The sequence below is a fragment of the Desmodus rotundus genome, chromosome 9, assembly GCF_022682495.2.
Source record: "Desmodus rotundus isolate HL8 chromosome 9, HLdesRot8A.1, whole genome shotgun sequence".
Classification (NCBI taxonomy): Eukaryota; Metazoa; Chordata; class Mammalia; order Chiroptera; family Phyllostomidae; genus Desmodus; species Desmodus rotundus.
In genome coordinates this window covers 35,165,593-35,189,374 of record NC_071395.1, presented here as the reverse complement: position 1 = coordinate 35,189,374, position 23,782 = coordinate 35,165,593, and the positions used below count along the sequence as shown (strand labels likewise).

Here is a 23,782-nt window from a genome sequence, read left to right as displayed (position 1 = left end):
CTTTAGAGAGAGGAAGGGAGGGAGGGAAAGAGAGAGATTGATTTGTTGTTCTACTTAGTTATGCATTCACTGGTTGATTCTTGTTTGTGCCCTGTCTGGGGATCAAACCTGCAACCTTGGTGTATCAGGACAGTGCTCCAACCAACTGAGCTGCCTGGCCAAAGCAAAAGTTAGAACAACTTTTGAGAAATGGAGATCTTTGAATCTGTCAATATCTGTCTAAAATATGAATTTTTCTTTTCTCTAGTAAAAAATAACAAATTTTGTTGAGCATATTAAGTGGAGACTCTTTCATGATTGCTTCAGGAAATTGGTTTGAATTTAGTCGTGAGAAAATCTAAAAGGAGAAGTGTAGTGAATCCCCAGCTGGGTCCAAGTAATTAAAAGCTCCTAATAACCAGTATTGTTTTGAATGGCAAGGTCATGGTGTGCAAGATGTGGAGAAGAGCAGAAGTTTTCAGTTGTGTCTTAGGCAGTGCAACTGAGAAGATCTTGAATTTAAAGTAGCTCTGTGTTATTGGTGTGTAAACCAAATTTAAACAAACTGCAAAGAGCGAGAAACCAGCAGTAGAAAAAGAAGGAAGGATGCAACAGAGAGAAAGAACTAAGATGGTCACAGAGGTGACCAAAAATTTTTTTGAGGGTGGGCTAAAGCAGCAAACTGAGAGGAAAATTCAGATAAACTAGGAATTGTTGGGAAAGGGGAAGCAAACTGAGAAAGAATTTTCAAGGGGGTATCCAGGAATTGATACAGATTTTGCCTATTTCTGAAAATATGCACAATAGGAAGTACCTAATATTTAAACGATCTAGATTACAGCAGTCTTACTGAATGAAAGTATATTGGCATGGTGTAGAAGGATAGTCAGTGATCGGTATTGCTATCGTGGAGCATTGTTGTTTTCAAGTTAACTTTTAAGTAACCAAGTAAATTATAAGGGCCCATTACAATTTATTGTAAATAATTGTTAATGAGATCACATGAAAAACTTGATAACTAAATTTTCTTACTGAGCATTGAGCCCTGGGTAAGTGTGTTTGGCTTAGCTACTCATAGTCTCCCTTTACTTTTTTACTTAAGTAATTTCATATATTTGCATCTAGTGATGATTACATTTTTGTGTTCAAAGTAGTAAGTTTCATTTACTGAGTGAATGCCTGTGTACCTGGATTCCATTCTTCATCCAGCTGCTAACTTGCCTGCCCAAAGCTATGTAATTATGTGAAGCTTTATGCATGCATTTATTTGGCCATTAAGTAATACTAAGTTCCACTTTGTGATTAGTACTGTAGTAAGATACAGAAAATAAATACAGCTCCTGTGCTGCCCTGTGAACTTACACAGAGCTCAGAAGTCTAGGATGTCACATTCCAGACAACCCTTGGGATTCTCAAAAATTATTTCAGGTTGCAGCATGAAATTTCTCCCCGCCTGGAAGTGTTGTATACAGCACATAGTGTTATAAAAATTACACGGTGCAACTTAAGATTTGCCAGCGCCGTCTTTATAGCAGAGTTGTTCATTGTTTTCTGCCTCTAATTGTTGCCACACTTAGTATATCCCCATGAGAATGGAACATCTCTCATTACAGAGTCCATCTGCCTCTCCTTTCGTGATATAGTAATGATATACCTGGAGCTTCCTGTGGGCATAGGTAGAAATCCTTCCTAAGGGACCAAAGTCGCCTAGGCTCCCTGACCCAGGAAATGGAGTGGATCTTCTTTCCCAGTGGTATAGGAGAGCCCCCACAGGATTAATCTTAATTCCTGACACTGGCTTTCTTTGGAGAAAGTGCCCTTTGATTATGCCACCCACCTTTTATCTTAATAAATAAACAAATGTGTTTTCACGTGAATGTCCTAGAGATCCTTTGACTTTATTATTCCTGGGAGCTTTCTTCTAAAATGAACCTAAAAAGTTGAAGCAGTTGCTTTGCTTTTGAGACCCAGTGACTGGTAATTCAGACTCTAGTTTCAAATAAGGCATGTACTAGGAAGTTTTTTGTTTGTTTTTTAATGTAAGTATAGTTGGTATACAATATAGTGATTTGGCACTTACATGCCTTACAGTGTGATCAGCACACTAAGCCTAGTAACCATCTGTCACTGTGCAGTTATCAGTATTATTGACAGTGTTCCGCTTCACATTTTCCAGCCGTTCCCCAACCCCCTTCCCTCCGGCTTCCATTAGCTTGATCTCTGTTTCTATGAGTCCAGTTTTGTTTTGTTTTATTTATTTGTTTTTGTTTTTTTTAGATTCTACATGTGAGATCATATGGTATTTGTCTTCCTTTGCTTGGCTTATTTCACTTAGAATAATCCCCTCTAGGTCTATCCGTGCTGTTACAAATGGCAACACTTCATTCTTTTTTATTGCCGAGTGATATTCCATCTCTCTCTCTCTCTCTCTCTCTCTCTCTCTCTCTCTCACACACACACACACACACACACACACCATCTCTATTTATTCATCTATCAATGGAATCAGTGGATGCCTAGGTTGCTTCCATATCTTAGCTGTTATGGACATTTTTTGCTTTTTATTTTTAAATGGCTAATCTAGTTGTCATTACCTAATTAAGGTATATCCTTCTTATAAAAAAAAGTAATGCTGGCGTATAATTGTGATCCCTCTAATTATTGGGATCTTCATGCACTGTTTTTTGATTGAAAGATTGGATATTATTGAGACATTCAGATTTAATGGCTTTTTAAAATGAGTTTATTGTCAGCAATGTCATTTTCATGTGAAATGAGTTTACACATCATTAGAGACCCCATTCAGAGTTACAAAATATATCTCTGTGCAAAAATCAGTTTAAGAGTAATGTGTAGATTAGTTTCCTAACAGTCACACATCTACCTTACAGCAGCACTCTATAAACATAACAAAATTAATGCTTTTACTCTTTAAACTTAGCACGCGACCTGTAACAACCCTGGTTTTTGTTGTTTATTACTCATTTGTACTTGTTCAGTAGTCCCAAAGCATTTGGCACTCCTGGTAACAATCGCAGTTGAAAGGGAGCACTGAAACGTAGCGACGGTCAGTCAAGAACCAAACCGGAAAGCCGCAGTAGCCCTGTGACTCTTCACATCCTGATATTTATTAATCAGCCACTGGCAACAGTGCACCCCCTTTTACTGACCTTGATTTGCAGATGCCGCCTCTGTGTCAAGACATGTTCGTATACTTTAAATTACTGAAATGTTTGAGCGACTGTTTTACCTAATGGTACATCATATTCTGTTGCTTTCTTCAAAATTTTTACACAAAATAGTGTCTATATATACAGTTTTGTAGTCTCCTTATCATGAACTTTTCCATGTCATTAGGTATTAATTTCCAAAATTTTTTCTTAAGAGTGTATATTAATGAATTCTCTAACTGTGTCATAGGGTATTTATCTATTGTAGGACATGTGAGTTGTTTCCGGTAGTTCATTATTCTAAGTATTATTGTAGCTGAGTATTTTCACGTATCTCTATGCATAGAGATATTCCAAATTTGAAAGTCTTACATAAATGTATAACCTTTTTAAATATTTGCTCTACTGCTACCTTCATATATATATTTACATGTATATATGTAAACTGCTTTGGTATGTCATCCAGTATAGATTTCAGTAAAAGTGATGGATAATCTTATGTCAGAAGGATAATTTAAAATGCCCCCAAAAATTAAAAATAAAAAAAGAGAAGAAAAAATGAAAATAATAAAACAAACAAGAATAAAATGCCATAAAATTATATGAGCCATATATTTAATGTCACTGAAGACTAGAGTACTAGGAAAAGCTTTTTTGAAATATCAGTATTTGTGATTGGATCTTTGTATAATCATTTACTGTTTTTTTGGCTAATCAGTTGGTCTCTCTTTTCCCTCCTTTCAGAGCTCTGATTTTTTGGGGGGTTTTTTTTGGTATTGTCTAGGTTGCTGTATCTATACGTCACCCTTTGTATAGCTTAAAATATAAGCCATTATTTCTTACTGGGGATGGAAAATTGAGGGGGGTATCAAGTTCTTTGATAAAGATCATTGTTCTTCTCAATTAACTTACTCTAAAGCAACCTTATCTTCCGACTTATATGAAATAGTAAATGTCCTTGTAGTTTAAGCCATTTTGAATGGTACTGCTTATTACTGGCTCCTGAAAGCATATTGGTAAAATTTGAAGAGGTGGAATTGGTTTTGGAAAGGTGAAAAATTCTGCTTGCAGCATGTCCAGTGGGAGAAATCCCATAAGCAAAAGTGAGATGATGTTCAAGGATTCATTAGACTGATGCACGTGCGTAAGTTCCTCATTCCTTCCTCCGAAAAAGGGAGAGTTACCATATCAGACTGTGTTTTCAACAAAAGTGAGATCTGATTTCTAAAGAATCCTTTAGGACTCTAGGGGTATCTTACTTCATTTTCTGCAGAAAGCTTGAAACTTGGCTTTTAGATTTAAATTGTGTTCTCAGTTCTCTTAGGAAGAAAATTACAGTCTCCACTGTGTCATAGGAGCTAATTAGGAAACACCAGTTTGGTGTCAAGTGCTCACACGTAGCCCTGGTCTGTAGCATAGTGTGGGGGCTGTGCTGGCACGTACTCTATGTAGTTAAGGGTGACAACTTATTAAAATTAATATTTTTGGTCTTGTGACTTTGAAAATACTCGGTTTTCCATTAATGGGGAGCTTGACCTTTCTCATCCTTTCACCAGTGGGAATGGGTTGAGAGTCCCAAACTAATACCTTATCTTTATATAATTCATTCATTAAGAAAACAAGCACCTGCTATGTGCCAGACACTTTTTAAGGTCCTGGGTATATAACTGTGAAACAGTCCTTACTTTGATAAATGTGGGAGGACAGATATATAAATACACAGGTAAATAATTTTAGGTGACAAATTCTAGAAGAACATAAGCCAAGGTTATAATAATGAATGGTATTTTAAATTGGTTGGCCAAGAAAGGTCTCTCTGAGGTGACATTTGAATTAGTACCTGAATACGAAATCACCTGTGAAAAGAACATTTTAGGCTGAGTGCAGTCAAAGACTAAAGAGTAATAAGCAGAGGGCATTACAGGATCAAAAAGAAAGAACTGCCCTGTGTTTAGGACATGGGGAGTGAAGGGCAGAGGCCAGCTCTTGTAAGGTGGTGTAGGTCATGATAAGGAATTTAAATTTTATTCTATATACACTGAGAAGCTACTTCAGGGTTTTAAGTAGCGGATGTGACATGATCTGAATTAGAGTTTTAAAAGATCACTCTATCAGTGAGAATAGGTTGTAAGCTCAGTTTTCTAAAGGGAACAGAGATTAGCAGACACTGAGACAGTGTAAAGCTAATGTATAAATTATGGAAGCTCTTAGTTAGGTTTTTCTACCTCACACTCCTTTTTATTTTTATTTTTATTTATTTTTTTACTGTGGTTTTTAAAGAGTAGGTTTAGCAGTATTTCAATTGACTTTAATTCTCTTATGTTTTCCCCTTATTCTCAGGTCCTTAATAGAAAAATCTTTTCATCCATTTTTCTATCAGTACTCAGTAGTTAATTACAGACTAACTAGCCACTTGAAAACTTAGTAACTAAAAACAATCAGGATTTACTATTTCTCATGATTTTAAGGTTTGGTTGGTTTGCTCCTCTGTTGGTTTTGCCTGGGCTCATTCATGCGGCTCCATTTAGGTGGAGGTTTGGCTAGGCCGAAAGTCCAAGATGGCCTTACCTGCATATCTGACTCTCGGTTGGCAAGGCTTGGTTCTCCTCTGTATGGCCTCTCAACCCCCGGTAAACTAGATCATCATCTTCACAGGGTAATCTCAGGGCAGCTCTCCAAGGAAGCGACAAGCAGAAGTTACCAGAGGCTCAGGGTTCAGGTTTGGAAGCTGTACAACCTCACTTTCATCACACTCTTCTGGCAAACAAAATTCCTAGTACAGTTAGATTCCAATCCTCTCTCTCGCTCGGAATCGGGGCAAAGTCACCTTATAGAGAAGCCATTAGTATGACCATCCGTGAAAGCAATCTACCACAGTCTGCTCTCTGGCCGCTACAATTTATGTTTCTCTAACATGCAAAATATATTCATCCTCTCCCCAAATTTCCCAAAGTCTTGTCTGATTGCAGCCTTCCTCTCCAAATCCGGGATCTCTTGATCTGCATCAGGTCCAGATGTGAATAAGCTCCTCAAGTTCAATTTCTCCGGTGTAGGAACTCTTGATTCAGAGAGCTATGAACTAGAAAGAGTACCAAATCAAGTTTTATTTAAGCTAAGTTTCTAGCTGAAAAAAACTAGCCGAAGATGAGCAAATTAAGCCCAAAGGGAGCAGAAGGAAAGAAATAATCAAGAACGATAATCAATGAAATAGGAAAGAAACAAGAAAATTAATGAAGCTAGTAACTGTTTTTTTGAAAGGATCTATAAAACTGATAGCCCTCTATACAGATTAAACCAGAAAGAAAAAAAAGACAAAATTACCAATATCTGAAATAGAAAATATCACTACAGACCTTAGACATATTAAAATAGTAAGAGGCAATTATGAGCAACTTTGTGCCAGGACATTTGAAACTTAGATAAATAATCAGATTCTCTGTTGGACACAAACTATTAAAGCTCACAAAGATAAAAACAGATAACCAGAAAACAGCCATGTCTGTTAAAGAAATTAGATTTGTAGTTAAAAACCTCCCCACAAAGAAAACTCCAAGTCAGATAGCATCACAGTGAATTCTCCCTAACATTTAAGGAAGAAATAGTGCCAATTTCACATAAGCTTTTTTAGAAAATAGAAGAGGAACACTTTTCAGTTCATTTTATGCCAGTCTTACTCTGATACCAACTTAAATAAGACAAAACATACAGGAAAAGAAATCTATAAATCAGCATCACTCAGGAATATATACAGAGATTCTTATTAAAATATTAGGAAATGATAAAGTAACAAATTAGATCTAGCAATATGATAACATGTTTATGTCATGACTAATATAATGTCAAAAATGTAAAATGTTGGTTTAACATTCTAAAATCAATGTGATTCACTATCACATTGAAAGAAATGATAATCATTTACTGAAAGATGGAAAGAAAAACTGCAGTCATTTCAATAGATGCAGAAAAACACCATGATTTAACACTTCTGTTAAACAATGTACTGGTGCTCCTATCCCATGTAGTAAGGCAGGAAAATAAGTAAAAGGCATGTAGACTGAAAAAAAAGGCAAAGCTGTCATTATTCACAGACAGCCTGATTGTGTTTGTAGAAAATCCCAAGGAGTCTTTTTTTTTTAATCCCCTAGAACTTACTAAGTCCACTTATTTAGCAAAATCACAGGATATATGGTCAATATACAAAAATCATTTTTAGTTCAGTGTACTCTTATGTTATACTAGCTGTGAACAACTGGGAAGTGGAAGCGTAATAACAATGGGAAAGTGGAAGCGTAGAACAACAGCATCACAAACTGAAATACTTAAGAATAATAAATATCTACAAGACCTGATGCTGAAAACCACAAAACACTGCTGATGGAAATTATAGAAGACTAAATGGAGATGTTACTGCATTCATGAATCAGAAGACTCATTAATTTAAAATTTTCAGTTCTCCCCAAATTGATCCATCGGGTCAGTACAATCTCAGTCAAAACCTTGGGAGGTTTTTTTGTGGAACTTGATAAGCGTATTCTATAATTTATATGGAAATTAAGAAGACCTGAAACAACCCATTAAAAAACCCCCAAAACTGAAGGGATTAAACTATTTGATTTTAAGATTTATCATAAAATTGTAGTAATCAGGACTGTGTGGTGGTAGCATAAGGATACGTCGCTCTGTGGAACAGAACGTAGTCGGGCAGGACCTACACATTTATGGTCTGTTGATTTTTGACAAACGATCCAAGGCAACTCGCTGAGCAAACGGTGCTGAAGGAATTGTATATTCATATGTGGTGTGGGGGTGGGGTGGGAAACTTGCCCCTTATCATATCCAGAAATTAATTTGAATGGATTATAGCCCTGGAGCTAAGCGCTAAAGCATATTGTAAAACTTACAGAAGAAAAAGAAGAAAATGTGACTTTACTAAGGCAAAGTTTCTTGGAGAAAACACAAAAGGCATGAATGATAAATTTTAATTTTAATAAATTTCACCTCATCAAGATTAAAAACTTTATTTCTGTGAAAGACATGGTTAAAGGGCAGTAAGTTCACGTTACACACAGACATGCATCCTGAGATGGGTGTAGTAATTCGTAGCTTTATTTTGTAGTCCATCACTCCAGCATAGTGTAGAAGAAGGGGGACCGAGTTTAAAATCAGGACCTTCTATGTAACCCAAACTCTGGCAGTGGTCAGATGTACTGTTTACTAAATTACTTAGTGTTTTGTTACATCTTCTGAGCCATGGTTTTCTCTTTTTTTATGAAATGACAATATTTATACCTCCTTTATAGGATTGCAATGATGGTCAAATAAAAAATAGATATGAAAAAATATAGAGTGTAATTGCTCTTCTAACTTAATGTCTCATCATTATCATCATCAGCCTTTTTTTACTACAAGTCATTGATCCTTAATTTCTGTGATTGAAGAAAGGACTTCTCTTTTTCACATAACCAACTATAATTTTCTTTGAGACACTTAAGATTTTTTCAAATTATACTTTATTGATTATGCTATTACAGTTGTCCCAACTTTTCCTCCTTTGTCCCCCCTCCACCCAGCACCCCCCACTCTTGTCAGGCAATCCCCACACCCTTGTTCATGTCCATGGGTCACTCATGTAAGTTCTTTGGCTATCCCATTTCCTGTACTGTACTTTACATCCCCATGTAACTGCCTATTCTGTGACTACCAATTGGTACTTCTTAATCCCCTCACCTCTTCACCCATTCTCCCACACCCCCCTTGCATCAGGTAACCATTAAAACACTCTCCATATGCATGATTCTGTCTCTCTTTTTTCTTGTTTGCATACTTTGTTTTTTAGAGTCAATTGCTGATAGATAATGTATTTTTTGCCATTTTGTTGTTCATAATTTTCACCTTCTTTTTCTTAAATAAGTCCATTACACATTTCATATAATAATGATGATGAACTCCTTTAGGGTGTTTTGTTTTGTTTTGTTTTTCTGGGAAGCTCTTTATCTGCCCTTCGATTCTAGATGATATCTTTGCTGGGTAAAGCAGTCTTGGTGTAGGTCCCTGCTTTTCCTGACTTTGAATATTTCTCGCCGATCTCTTCTAGCCTGCAGAGTTTCTCTTGAGAAATCAGCTGACAGTGTTATGGAACTCCCCTATAGGTAACTTACTTCTTTTCTCTTGCTGCATTTAAGATTCTCTCTTTATCTCTCTTTATTTTAACCTTTGGTATTTTAATTATGATGTGTCTTGGAGGGGGCCCCTTTGCCTCCATCTTGTTTGGGACTCTCTGTGCTTCCTGGACTAGCATGTCTATTTCCTTCACCAAATTAGGGAAGTTTTCTTTCATTACTTTTATCAAATAGATTTCTAGTTCCGTGCTCTTTCTCTTCTCCTTCTGGTATCCCTATGATGTGAATGTTGGACCTCTTGAAGTTGTCCCAGAAGCTGCTTATACTTTCCCCATTTTTTTGGATTCTTTTTTCTTCTTCTTGTTCTGATTGGTTGTTTTTTGCTTATGTTGCAAATTACTGATTTGATTCTCAGCTTCATCTGCTCTACTGTTGTTTCCCTGTAAATTGTTCTTTATTTCAGTTAGTGTATCCTTTGTTTCCGATTGGATCTTTTTTATGCTGTTGAGGTCCTTACTAAGTTCCTTGAATGTCCTTATAACCAGTGTTTTGAACTCTGCATCTGATAGGTTGCTTATCTCCATTTTGTTTAGCTCTTTTTCTGGAGTTTTGATCTGTTCTTTCATTTGGGCCATGTTTCTTTGCTTCCTCATTTTGGCAGCGTCCCTCTGTTTGTTTCTATGTATTAGGTAGAGCTGCTTTGACTACGTGTCTTGGTAGTGTGGCCTAATGCAGTAGGTGTCCTCTAGGGTCCAGTGTCAGCCTCCCCTATCACCCAAGCTGGCTACTTGAGGTGTGCCCTTCTTGTGGGCTGAGTCCACCATCCTCTTTTAGTTGAGCCTTGGTTGCTGTTGGCAGATCATTGGAGGGATTTAGCCAGGCCAGTCAGCTGTAAGGACTGACTGTGACCACTGACCACCAATCTTCACCCTCTGTGGAGGATCAGCTGTGCAGGGGCAGGGTGGTGGTGCTCTGACATGGTCTGTAGCTGTCCATTGGGTGTGCTGGCCCCGGGGTTTCCCCTGGTAGTGCAGGCCATGGCCATCCCCCACCTGTGTTTTGCCCAGGGCCACCCTGCCTGAGCTATAAAGCAATCTGAGAAGGCTGCTACTTGTGCTGGTCTTGGAGATTCCCAGCCAAAGCCAGGCCGTGAATGAGGCTGGGTGCTGCTGCCAGTGTTGGGCTGGGACCACTTAGCAAGGGGTATGGGGGCTGGGGCCTCACTGAGGACTTAAGAAGTTGTGAAACATAAGCCAAGACCTACCATTCATATAGAAACGTCAGTTTGGGTGGGCCTGTGAGTTGGATGGGACAGAGTCTCAGGGCATCTCCAGGGAGGGGCCAACAGTGTTAGCCAGGTTGGTGGAATCTCAGATATGGCACCTGCCTGCTGGCTCTATGGCTGTGTAGTGGAATGGCTCCACTTGCCTTTCTGTCTGGGAGAAAGCTGTCTCCCAGCTCTGCCTTGATACCAGACACTTCAGTTCCTCCCTGAATGCTTCTGGTGCCTTTCAAGATGCTACCTTGGTCCTGGAGCTCAGAAGGAGTGAGTCCAAGTAAGTCCATGTGTGGGTTCTTTAAGGAGAACTGCTTGGGAATCCAGAGGTTTCTTCCACCAACTCAATCCTCACTGGTTTTTGCAGCCAGAGGTTATGGGGATTTATCTTCCTGGACTGGAACCCTGGGCTGGAGGGCCTATTGTGGGGCTGGGACTCTTTGCTCCTGAGATATCCCTCCTGAATTTTTATCCACCACACATGGATATAGGACCAGCCGGTTCGGTGTCTCTGCCCCTCCTACCAGTCTGGATGCATGTGGTTTCTTTAATTCTGTAGTTGTCAAGACTTCTATTTGTCTCAATTTCTGATGGTTCTGAGTGATGGTGGTTCTAAATTTTAGTTGTAACTTTGCTGTGGTTGTGTAAGGAGGTGAGCTGTGTTTACCTATGCAGCCATCTTGACTGGAAGTCTCTAAAAAAATTTTATTGTTTCAATAGATATATGAACAGATCTCTAAACTCCAGTTTATCCTTCTGATCCTTGTTGACAATAGAAATCATAAGTTGGTATAGTCACTTTTTTTTTCAATTTTTCTTAAGCAATAACTGCTCTTGTTACTTTTGTTATATTGTCTATAATTTTATGCCAAGCCAACTTTTCAAATCAGCATTACTCTGAGAAGCCATTTAAAAAAAAAAAAACATTCTCAAGAGGTATAGAGATCACAAGTAATAATAATTTATTATTATATGAATAGATATCATAACAAGATATACTGTGTGTTATATATTTGAAATATACTAATAGAACTCATTGGTCATCAGTGTACTTTTTTAAAAAAATTATTAATCAGTGTACTTTTACCTGGAAACTTCCTCCATGTATTTTTTTAGTGTAGCAAGGTTCAGCTGTACACTAAAACATATATCCATTGTGAGAAAGGAAAGATAGTTAAGTGGTTCCCAAGAACATATTAGGCACTTTGAGCTAAAAAGAATGATTTCATGGCAAATGAGAAAAACTCTATTGCTTCATAAAAGCACTTGTCTTTGGCACAGAGAAAATTAGTTTTGTGGGGGTTTTTTACATCTGGAAGTTAGATTGTAGAGACTCATCCATGACTCATCCTTTATGAATTTAAACTGTCTGTATTACAGAAGTTAAGAACCTTTTTTCTATTAAAGACCACTGAATCAGAGGGTTAAGAAGCAACAGCAACCACGGCTACTTTCCAAAAAAGACAAATTAAGGGATTTGTGGGCAAGAAAAATAGAAAACATTATCATTATGTTTTCAATCATCCTGACTCTCTCACTGAGGCCAGGTGAGAGAGAGACAAGAGGAAGGACGTAAGATTGGTAGTGAGGGTGGTGCAGCTGAGATGGTAAAGGAGCTTTATAAATGGTTCTGAGAGCTTTGGAAGTGGGTGTCAGTGTTTCTCTACAGATAGCTAAGTCCTCTGAATTGTCATAATAAATTATTACTGTTTGTTATCCATACTCACTGAAATTCTTTTTATTTTTCTCACTAGCACTTAATTATTCTAAACCTTGCTTCTTTCTAAAGGGAAAACTACCACTTACATCATGTAGGTCCTCTGTGTGTTAGAATAGCACACATTTTCAGAGAGATCAAGGGTTTTATTGAAGGCAACCTGGGAGAAAACTGAAAAATTACTTAAAAATCAGAAAGTGCTGTTTGAAGGTGAAGCATGACACCTATATCTGTTGCTGCTTAGTTTTGTCTTGTCTCCCCCTCACCTTCTTCCCCTGCTTTGAGCCCTTTATCCACGTTTTTTTTATACCTTAGTTATTAGGTCTCATCAGGGGTGATTCATTTGAGTCTCTCTCTTTTCTCTGTTGTTTTCTCCTTTCAGTATCTGAGAAAACCACCTGCCTATTACATTACCCTCGTTCCAGTAAAGCCAGGATAACTGACTTTTGCCTGAAATTATCATAGTAAAGTTCTTATGTGTCTAGTGTCCTAAGCCTAGTCAGTTCCCTATGTTTCAGATAACTCCGGTATGCGTTCCACATCCTGATGATCATGAATCTGTAATGTTAAAAGGAAAGAGCAGTGTTGAAATGTGACCTTGCCCAAGTCACCCTTATTCAGCTGGCTTTCTTAATCGGCAGAATTGAGACAATTAATGTGTACACTTGAGCCTAGTAGAATTTGTTGGGAGTATAAAATTAAACAAAGCTTTGTCAGTTCTAAGACCTCTGCAACTTCAAGATATTATGGGGATAATATTTCTGAAGTACCACTTAGGAAGGCTACATTCAAATAAAATAGTCAGGTTCCTGTGAAAGCAGCAAGGGGTATCTTTTCAGCCTCTTTTCTTTATCTGTAGTAGCCTCTTTATCCTCTCTGTGGAAATTTAATCCACCTCTAAAAGCCCAGAGCAGATGTCACCACCTTCATAAATTCTCTTGTTATGCCCTAAATTAAAAGTGATATAATGCCCTAGAATTCACATTATTTAGCAACTTTTTAATAGACATAGCAGTTCCCTTATTTTTGCATTCCTTTTAATCTGCCCCCTGTTCCTGAGTAAAACATCTGGATATTATAAAACAATCAGTAGTCTAGGGCATTAGTCACTCAAGCCTTAGTGTTGTCTAAGGTCAAGTCACATGGGGAATACTGATGTCACCTTGGAAATTGGGGTCAGGCTTTCTTCAATCACACTGCGCTTCCTTCAAACACACTACTCGTGTTTTACGTGGCCCCTCCTGCAGTAGGCCTTTTGTGCGTGATGTTGCCTTCACTTAGAATTAGTGATTCCTTCCTTTCTTTGTACGATGCTACCGTCAGATCTGAGCTTTCTCATGAACTCCTGAGAGATTCCTTTATTGGCCTGTCACTAATTCCTAGTGACTCCTGAACTAGCTCAACTTCTCCCACATATGTTCTCACAGCACTGGGTACCCCATCATAGCACTTAACACAAGTGAAGCTTTGCCATAAATTTGTATAATTATTTAAATAATGACACCCATTAAATGACACTCAGTGAGGGTAGAAATTATGTATGTTCTTGGTCTCTATTATATTCCTATTGCCTATAGTGTATATGCCTATTGCTTATATTATAGTACCTGGACACAGTCATCACTTAGTAAGTATTGAGCCCACAAATTCCACTTTGACAAACATGAGACCAGAAGTTCTGGACCATTACATGGGATCCTTTGTTTCAAACTGACTTGTAAGTTTTCTCTTAACCTTTCTGTGTATGTTTTGTTATCTAAAACTGAATGAAACTTTCCTACTGCCTCACAGGGTGTTGTGAACATCAAATGAGAAATATGAAGGTACTTTGAAGAGTATGAAGTTCTATTCATATATAAAACTATGTTAAAAAGCTAGTGATATAAGAGGAAGAGACTGCCATGGGCACAAAGTACCGTTGACTCTTGAACCACACAAGGATTAGGGGTGCTGACCCCTGCACAGCTGAAAATCTGTGTATAATTTTTTATTACCCCAAAACTTAACTAGTCTAATGTTGACCAGAATCCTTACCAGTAATATAAACAGTTGATTACCACATATTTTGTATATGTGTAATATACTTTATTCCTACAATAAAGTAAGTTTGAAAAAGGAAAATGTTAAGAAAATCATATGGAAGAGAAGATACACAGTATTTATTGAAAAAATTGAATGTAAGTGGACCTGCGGAGTTCACACTCTTGTTTTTCAAGAGTGAACTGTAGCTCTGACTGATGTGGCTCAGTGGATTCGGCATCGTGCCATAAACCGAAACGTCGCCGGTTTGATTCCCGGTCAGGGCACATGCCTGGGCTGTGAACCAGGGCCCCTGTTTGGGGTGTGCGACAGGCAACCAATCAGTGTTTCTCTCCCTCTCTTTCTCCCTCCCATCCCCTCTCTCTAAAAATAAATAAGTACTAAAATCTATTTTTTTAAAAAGTCAACTGTATAATACATGGATCATTTCATTGTTATTTATTCTGTAAACCATAGGAGTTGCATTTTGAGATGGAGTTTAATCTCTAGTTCTTGTACATTTGATTTATGTTAGAAATTCTCTCTCACTATCCATTGTTTAAGGTAGTGTGAATATAAGTTATTCCACTTGGGAAAAACATATGAACCAAAATTGCCTGAGACTAGACTTCAAATTCATTTTATGATTCAGTAAGCCCTGTGGTATTAGTATAAGCCCCATTTTTCATAAATAGCTTATCTATGTATTTTTATTACCCTATTTTGCTGTGTATAATGTGCTCCCATGTATAATATGTACCCATGTTTTAGGCCCAAACTTTCAGGGAAATTTTTTAAAAATTTTTTTAATTCAAATTTTTATTTACTTATATTTAGATACTTGTTTTTATATTATAAAGCAATTTTAACCTTTATTTTTGAACATATTATGGTACAAGAAATTTTATGTAACAAATAATTAAAAACACAAGGACAGATACAAGGTATTTCAGGTACAACCCCTGTATAACACACACCCTTATTTTTCCCTCAGAAATTTGGGAAAAAGTGTGCATTACACATGGCAAAACACAGTACTTAACACTACGTGACTGGGAGGCATAAAGGAATTATATATGTTACCTTAACTCTGCATAAAATGGGATAGGAAAACATCAGTTAAATAAATTGAATTGATACATTTTTTGTATTTTTGGAGCAGGGCAAGATATTCCAACTTTTAAACCTCTATACTTTGCCATTCCATAATTTTCTCCCTAGGTTATTAAAATATACTTATGTTTTCCCTTCCCTGTTTTCTGTTCCCAATTCTGCCTACCTTCGCCCTTTTCATTCCTCTTAATTTTTCTTCTTTTTAACTTCAGCAGTTTGGGTTGCAGGGGGAAAACCTGGCACTTAATCAAAAACATGATCTCATTGCTTTCAATGGCTTAGAAAAGAAACATTTTAAAGCAGTTGAAAGATTTCACTTTGGAAAGTAGGTACTGCATAACTAAGTGTGTTGGTTCCCAGCAGAGCCTTGAGTAACCTCTTTCCAGCCATCCTCATGCCTTTTTTCTCTTTTACATCCTGCCCAGTGAGCAGTCGCCTAACTTAAAAAAAAAAAAAAAAAAAAAAGTCCAGTGAGACCTTCCTTTCGGCTGTTTGGCAGAGTATTGTTTTCTGTTCTTTCCTCCCCTGCACAGTACTTTCATGGTTTTGTAGCGTACTTGTTTCTAGGCTCCACCACCTATATAGAAATGGAGTACAGTTTTTAGTTCCCTCCTACTCACACAAACCCCAGCGATCTTCAGGGTTCCCTTAAGTATTTTGGGAGTCCTCCAGTGGGATGTAACGTGTATTCGGGAACAGCAGTGAATGTGCTACCCTGGTTGGTGTGGCTCAGTGGATTCAGTGCTGGCCTGCGAACCAAAGGGTCGCCAGGTCACCAGCTTGATTCCCAGTCTAGGGCAACATGCCTGGGTTGCAGTCCAGGTCCCCAGATGGGGGTGTATGAGAGGCAACCACACATTCATGTTTCTCTCCCTCTCTTCCTCCCATCTCCTCTCTCCAAAAATAAATAAATAAAATCTTTTTTTTTTAAAGAAGTGAATATTCTTTTTCTACAGCTTCCTTTGGAAGTCCATCCTCTTCAAGCCACTCCACTGTGGTGCCTTATCGCTGCCGCTGCTGCTGCTGCTGCGTCCAATGCAAGGGATAGAAGTCGTGCCAGGAATGCTGTCTTTAGTGCTTTCAAAGCTGCCAGTCTTCAGGGTACCCAGGAGGTGCAGGGCTGAGTTAGAGTCCTGTTCCCCCTTCGCTGCCCCCATCCCTGTCTCTGTACCACACTTTGTCTCCAAGTCCCAGAGCAGCAGAGTTTGTGCTTACAGTTTCACAGTCTCTTGAAAAGGTTTCTTATCTTTTAGATCTACCCTTTTACTCCTTTTGGGCTCAAAACCAGTTCAGAGAGCTAGATGGAAAAAGACACCATGTCATTTCTTCCACTGTTCTTATTTCATCTCACTCTCCTGCTCACCCCCTTAATTTCTCTAGGTTCCCACTGAAATTTCCATCATCTGTGAACTAAAAGGTAGAATATTGTCTTTGTGGAGAGGGGTCACTGGCTCACTAGTTCTCATAGTTGCAGAATTCTTAATCATCATTGGAATCAGCTCAGCCAGCTTATTATATTTTAAAAAATTATTTTTAATATGTATTTACCTGGTACAGAATTCAAAAGATACAAAAATACATCCAGCACCTCCATCCCTCAGTTATCAAGTTCCCCTCCCTGAGGGAATCATTATTATCAGTTTCTTCTGTATCCATCCAGAAATACTTCATGCATGTGTAAACAAATCTATATATAGCTACTATGTATTCTTCCCCACTGTCCTCCTCCTCCCCTTTCACAACTGATATATATACTCTGCTCTCTCTTGTTCTTTTCACTTGGAGTCTTTTTCATGCTAGCACATAAGGGATTTCTCAATTTTCATGGCTGCATTGTATGGTTAGGTTATACCATAATTTATTTGTCTAGTCCCCTTAATGGTGAACGTTCAGGTTGTTTCCTATCTCTTCCTATTACAAATGCTGCTTCAGAGAATAACATTGGGCATGTTATTTTGCTTGCGAATGAATATATATCTATTGAGTAAATTCCCAGAACTAAAATTGTTAGGTTAAAGGTTAGGTAATTTAGAACCTGCTACATTTTCAGCTACTAAATGCTGAGGAAGTTTTGTGTTTTGTTTTCTATGTCTAGCTTGTATTCTAGACTCCTTTTCAGTAAAGAAGCTAGCTTTATCCCCTCCTCATTTTACTTGTTGATTGCTCACACAGTACCCAGGAATACGTAGGCTGGTGTAAGGAAAAAAATAGATTTAGTTTGTGTTTTTCACAAAGACCTAAGTATAAAGAATTATTTCTCTGTCATGGAGCAAACCACAGTATATGCTGGGTGTTAAATGGTGGTTGCTACTTAGTGCCTAGAGGTAGTAGGGCCGGGTGAACTGGACGGTGTTCCTCACACGAAAGGGGAAGTATAGGTCAGGTCACCTCTCTCCATTTGCTGACACATGAGAGATTACAAACTTTGGTGACTCAGTGACAGAGATGCAATTTTTAAAATAAAAACAAAAGCTTCCATATTTATATTTAGTCTCCCGACTTTTAAATACCTTGTAGACCAAGCAAAATACATCCACAGGATCGATCCAACTCTCTAAACCTTCATTTTATGCTGTCTGCCAATTGTACATACAAAGGCAGGTCCTTGGTCTACTACTTTACTCTGACTCCCACATATTGTAGTTACTCATCATCTGCTCAGCTAGATATTGACTCCAGATGTTCCATTGATTTTTATTTATTTTAAATTTCTTTTTTAATATATTTTATTGATTATGCTATTACAGTTGTCCCATTCCCCCCCTTCACTCCAGTCCATCCTGCCCACCCCCTCCCTCCTGCATTCCCCCCCTATAGTTCATGTCCATGGGTCATACTTATAAGTTCTTTGGCTTCTCCATTTCCTACACTATTCTTACCCTCCCCCTGTCTATTTTCTGCCTACCATTTATGCTGCTTATTCTCTGTGCCTTTCCCCACTCTCTCCCCTTCTCACTCCCCTGTTGATAACCCTCCATGTGATCTCCATTTCTGTGGTTCTGTTCCTGTTCTAGTTGTTTGCTTAGTTTGCTTTTGTTTTTGTTGTAGGTGTGGTTGTTAATAACTGTGAGTTTGCTGTCATTTTTACTGTTCATATTTTTAATCTTCTTTTTCTTAGGTAAGTCCCTTTAACATTTCATATGATTAGGACTTGGTGATGATGAACTCCTTTAACTTGACCTTATCTGAGAAGCACTTTATCTTCCCTTCCATTCTAAATGAAAGCTTTGCTGGATAGAACAATCTTGGATGTAGGTCCTTGCCTTTCATGACTTGGAATACTTCTTTCCAGCCCCTTCTTGCCCATAAGGTCTCTTTTGAGAAACAGCTGACAGTCTTAATGGGAACTCCTTTGTAGGCAACTGTGTCCTTATCTCTTGCTGCTTCTAAGATTCTCTCCTTCTGTTTCATCTTGGCTAATGTAATTATGATGTGCCTTGGTGTGTTCCTCCTTGGGTCCAGGTTTTTTGGGACTCTCTGAGCTTTCTGGACTTCCTGGAAGTCTATTTCCTTTGCCAGATTAGGGAAGTTCTCCTTCATTATTTGTTCAAATAAGTTTTCCAGTTTTTGCTCTTCCTCTTCTCCTTCTGGTACCCCTATAATTTGGATGTTGGAACGTTTAAAGATGTCCTGGAGGTTCCTAAGCCTCTCCTCATTTTTTCTGAATTCTTGTTTCTTCATTCTTTTCTGGTTGGATGTTTCTTTCTTCCTTCTGGTCCACTCTGCCCGTTTACGTAACAGGTGCGCCAAGACAAAAAAAAATGTTCCATTGATTTTTTAAATACTCACTTCTGTATATCGTCATTATCCATTTTCTTAAGTCTTTGTTTGAAATTTCCTTCACCTTGATGTTTTCCAGTTAAATACAGAAAAATGAGATTCTAATATTACATTTCTATTCATTTAGTCATCATATCCTATGCCTTCAACAAGCATTTTTGTGTTTTAGACTGTTAGAATTTTAACAGCCAGATACCAAAAACATGGATATTCATTATGTTCTCTCTATCTCTACCAGGATTCTTTCTAGATTCTGGTCATTGTTTGAAGAAGAAAGGGGAATATGATCATAGATATTGTAAGTATTAATGTAAAGCTTGGCAAGAAAGGTTTTTTCTGTCTGAATTCATTCATAGCATTCTTTGAATGTGCTTTGTTCTATGAGGTATTGGAAAATGAATTAATAGCTTGTGCCAAAGCCTCCAAACATTTGATTATGATTCCCATTGGATCAAAAACTGTTACCTGGTAGATCTCCCCTACTCCATGTTTTTTTTTTTATCCCACTTTTTTCCCAGAATTTCTCATTGGTGAGGAGTATACAGTTGTCAGTATCACCTCATTCCTCTCTCATCAGAGCCTTGCATTACCCCCGCCCCAATCCACACAGCTTTTGGGAGATGAATATAATTCCTTCAAATGGTTAGAAACTACTGCCTTAGATGCTTTTTCTCAAATAGTCACAGTCATTTATTCATAATTAGAGTAATTAAAGGTTAGTTATAGGCACTATAAAAAACTGAATTTTGGAAAAGAAACTTGGGACAGTGTGTCCTTGCAGTTAGTTACGGGGGGTGGGGAACAAGCTTTGTCCAAGAAGTTCTTGGCTGAGATCTCTCTGCCTAACTCTGGATTTCTGCATACTCATGAAAATACTTTCTCATCATAGTTTAGTTTTCCAGATAAACTTCCCTTCTAGAAAGCAGTATTCTCAATTCCAGCCATTACATTGTTTTCTGATACTCTCCTTAAATGAGTTTTCCTCTAGGATGTGATATGTTTTTGAAAAATTGTTGGTTCAAGCTTGCAAAAGGGCAAGGGAGCTAAACATTTCTGGGTGCCTTTTTTAAGGAGGTTTTTTTACTTTATCTTATTTAGTCCTCTTATTAACCCCCTGAGGTACATATTGTCCACCATGCTCAGAGGAGGAAACCAGGCCTTAGCAAGATGAAGACATTTGTTTAAGATAAAACTGCTAACAAGTGGCAGAACCTGATTTTTCAAACACAAAATAGTCTTGCTTCAGGTCTCTTATTCTTTGTATTATTCAGTCCTACTCCCTGCATGTAACATAAAGAAGAATGGAGGTAGGTGAGGCAGTTGGAAACCACGGCTTAATAAAGCAGCAGAAAAAGAAGGTCTTAAGTAAAATAGAGAAGGTCACACTCGAAAGAACCTGCCAAGGAGTGTGATTGGTACCACTTGGTTTGGTATGTACTTGTGTTTTGTTTTAGCTCACCAAATAGAGAGTGCACTTTTCCAGCTATAATTTTAGTTTAAAACGACATCCTATTAGTTATATGTTGAAGTTATCTAACATTTAGTATTTGGGGATATGGCATAAAGCATAAACTTAGAATTTTAAGACTGAATCGTTCTCTGCCTTTTATAGGGATTATTTTTAACCTGAATGAGCTTGGTAGGTATTTAAATCTTTACTTTTACTCATATAGTAACTCATACAAAAGAAGTAATAAAGAGCCTGATATACAGATTTGGCATATTTTTCATGCTGGTTAGATATAGCATAAAAAATTGAAATTGATTTGAGCCTGAAAATTATTCCAAAGATTGAAGAAGTCTTGTTACCTATAGTCAGATATAAATCTATAGTACAGAGGATGCTTTTGATAGCTAGTTGTATTTGGTAACATACAATAAATAATTTAAAATATTAATACTGTGTGTACGGTACATTATACTTCATAATTATCACTATAGTTTGAGAACTCGTGAGCTTGTCAGGAGATACTCTGACAAAAATAACTTAGAATAAGGGATCTGAAATATATAGAGACTTTAGCAGATAAAATTGAGGTAAGCCATTATGATTCTGGAGTACAATATATGATCTTGCTTGGAATGGGAAGGTAATGGGATATATGGAAGAACAAGAGAAATAGAGAAAAACGTGATGGCTATCTATAGTCCCAGGTTTTAAAGACAGGTGTGTGAGAAAGCTGTGTGTTCCCCAACTCTGGTTGGGAGAGCTCAGAAGAGCCTTTTCTCGTGACTGCAGATACTTTTTGTCCGTCCAGTCAGGCAGTACAAAATGTGAGGTCCTAAAATAACTGTAAGAGACTGTGGGGAATGTGGAAAATAAAAGAAACTATTTTCCTTGGGATGCTTACAATATTACAAGTATTGGGGTAAAGCATAAGTTGGCTCCCTGGAATTTGACTTCAACTTTAAGTTGTAGAACATGATCTGATTGGCTACCTCCTTATTTTGAATTATATATTAGCATATCCTCCTGAGATATGGGAGGTAAAACACTTCTTCTCTTCTCTTTCAATGGAGAGCATGTGAATTCCCTCATCCTCTGCCATCGTATCCTTGTTTCAGCACTTACCTCCTAGTAAATTGATAAGATGATGCTTCAAAGCTAGTCTTAAGAGTAGTTGATAATGTATTCTGAAGTACAATTTAATGGATGCTGGGAATGTCCAAAAATAACATCTCTACTAACCTGTTGATGTCATAAATTCTACCATTAGCTGTTCAAGCTAAATTTCCTATTAAATTGGGACATTGCTAATAAGACTCTTGATTTAATTCCTATAGCTAAGATAGTGTTTGGTATTTTTAGTAGAAATTTTCAACTAGAGATTCCTCTCTGATGTGACCCTGCCAGTAGCCCTCTCTTCTCTGATTTCATGTTCTAATAATACGTTACGCATTGTTCATGCAACGCTAGCCATGTTGTTCTAGGTGCTATTCTTTCAACATGATAGACAGTTTTTGCTTCAAGATCCTGATCTTGAATGCTCCATTCCCTACCTACGTGGCTTGCTTCCTAACTTCATGCAGGTCTTTAATTTAACTCCCCCACCGAGGCTTTCTCTGAGCACCCTATTTAGTTAAAATTGTAACACCACCACCCACAATCCCTAAACTCTTTCTCAGCTTTATTTTTTTCTGTTGTACCTATTATGATCTGAATACTGTATGTTTGACTTTTTTTAAAGAAGCCTGCCTTTTATCACAAGAATGTAAGCTTTATGTGACCAGGGATTTTGTTTTTGTTCATTGCATATTTGCCAGTGCCTAGCATGTAACAGGTGCCAGTGAATATTTGTTGAAACCATAAATGAATAAATCAAGATCATACAGGATCGAGTCATAAAAAGACGTGCCTATAGAGAAAGTGGTTTTCTACCAAACAATGATCTCATTGTGTAGTTTTCCCTTAATATGGTATTTCTCGAAAACTTCAGGCCAAGATGGAGGCATAGGAAGACATACTGTGCCTCCTCGCATAACCAAAACAAGGACAACAACAAATTTAAAAACAAAAAACAACCAGAACTGACAAAATCAAACTGTATGGAAGTCAGATAACCACGGAGTTAAAGAAGAAACACTCATCCAGACTGGTAGGAGGGGCGGAGTCGGGCAGCAGGGTGGAGAGGACTCTTGGCAAGGCAGTGACTGGTGGACCAGGCAAGGCAGTGGCTTGCAGGCTGGGTGGTCCCACATTTGTGTGCAGATAAACCAGGAGGAACAACCGGGGAGTGAGACAGTCCTCTCAACCCAGGGTCCCAGCGTGGGGAAATAAAGCCTCACAGCCTCTGACTGAAAACACCTGTGGGGAGGTGGGCAGTAGCAGGAGAAAATCCCAGCCTCACAGGAGAGTCCGTTGGAGGGACCCACAGGGTCGTAGAATGTACACAAACCACCCACCTGAGAATCAGTACCAGAAGGACCCAGTTCACTTGTGAATAATGGGGGAGGTGACTGATAACAGTGCCAGAGCTGAACAGGCTGCATTGTCCCCTGTCTAATCCCTCCCCCACCTCCAGCACCACAATGCAGGGAGGTGGGTTGCCCCACCCTGGCAAATACCTAAGGCTTTGCCCCTTACAATGTAACAAGTATGCTGAAAACAAGAAATATTGCTCAAATGAAAGAACAGATCAAAACTCCAGAAAAAGAACTAAGTGATGAGAAGATAGCCAGCCTATGAGATGCAGAGTTCAAAACTCTGGTAATCATGATGCTCACAGAAATGATTGAGTACGGCTGCAAAATAAAGGAAGAAGTGAAAGCTATACAAATTGAAATAACGCAGAATATCAGGGAACCAATGGTGAAGGGAAGGAAACCAGGACTCAAATCAACTATTTGGAACAAAAGGAAGAAATAAACATTCAACTGGAACGGAATTTAGAAACAAGAATTCAAAAAAATGAGAGGCTTAGGAACCTCCAGGACATCTTTAAACGTTCCAACATCCTAATCATAGGGGTGCCTCAAGGAGAAGAGGAAGAGCAAGAAATTGAAAAATTATTTGAAAAAATAATGAAGGAGAACATCCCTATTCTGGCGAAGGAAATAGATGTGCAAGGCCAGGAAGCTCAGAGAGTCCCAAAGAAGTTGGACCCAAGGA

The 23,782-nt window shown here is 38.1% G+C and overlaps 1 protein-coding gene across 13 annotated transcripts in view; it reads left to right on the top strand.

The window, feature by feature from the left end:
• Positions 1–23,782, top strand: part of HMBOX1 (homeobox containing 1) — a 172,270-nt gene that overhangs the window by 32,049 nt on the left and 116,439 nt on the right. For 2 of the 13 annotated variants that reach the window (XM_053911771.2, XM_053911772.2), the window contains exon 2: positions 19,412–19,471. The exons of the other annotated variants lie outside the window; for them this stretch is intronic. The gene's annotated coding sequence lies outside the window, so the exon portion shown is untranslated. The remainder of the gene's footprint in view (positions 1–19,411; positions 19,472–23,782) is intronic. 13 annotated transcript variants of the gene reach the window in all.